We start from the raw sequence: 765 nt of genomic DNA, 5'->3' as shown, positions 1-765 counted from the left end.
GGTTATGTTCCATGCCTGCGTACCTTTGCACATGCCATTCACCTGGTCTAAAGTGCCCTTCCCTGTGACTTGGGCTTGGGCTCCACTGTTCAGGGAGAGCAAGGTGGTGCCCACCTCTAGCCCTGCCAACGCTGCCCAGTCTGCATCTTCTCACTCACTCCTGTCCCAGAGCGTTTCGAGGAAAGGGTTTCTTGGCACCTTTGTCTAGTGCCTGACACATGCTGTGGTGGTGTGCTGTCAGGTTCATTCCACGCCACAGCACTGGCACCCAGTAGGTCTTGGTAAGTGTTTGAAGAAATAGGATCTTTTAAAATCTGTTACAAAGCCTGACTTCTGGGGCGTACTGTCTTGAAATAGTCAGTGCCCATTTGGGTCGATAAAGCAATGGAGTGTTGGAAGCAACAACAGATTGCTGCATCATTGCTCTCACTTATATACCTGTTTCTTTTCTTAAAAGCCATCTCATTGTGGCTCGTACAATTCTTATCACAATCCATCCATCCATCCATTGTGTCAAGCACATTTGTACTTTTGTTGCCATCATCATTCTCAAAATATTTGCTTTCTACTTGAGCCCTTAATATCAGCTCCTCATTTTACCCCCACCCTCCCCACTACCCCCTCCCTTATATACCTGTTTTGCACTAATCGATGATCTCCCTTATCTGACATTTCATATTTACTACAATAGTAAACAAATCTATATGACTATTTTGGACATTAGCAACATACATCTGGAAGAGGTACTAACATACATCTGGTAGT

Source organism: Echinops telfairi, unplaced genomic scaffold (assembly GCF_000313985.2).
Source record: "Echinops telfairi isolate 266 unplaced genomic scaffold, ASM31398v2 ScPeMD7_7425;HRSCAF=8463, whole genome shotgun sequence".
Taxonomy (NCBI): domain Eukaryota; kingdom Metazoa; phylum Chordata; class Mammalia; order Afrosoricida; family Tenrecidae; genus Echinops; species Echinops telfairi.
Note: the sequence above shows the minus strand (reverse complement) of the source record.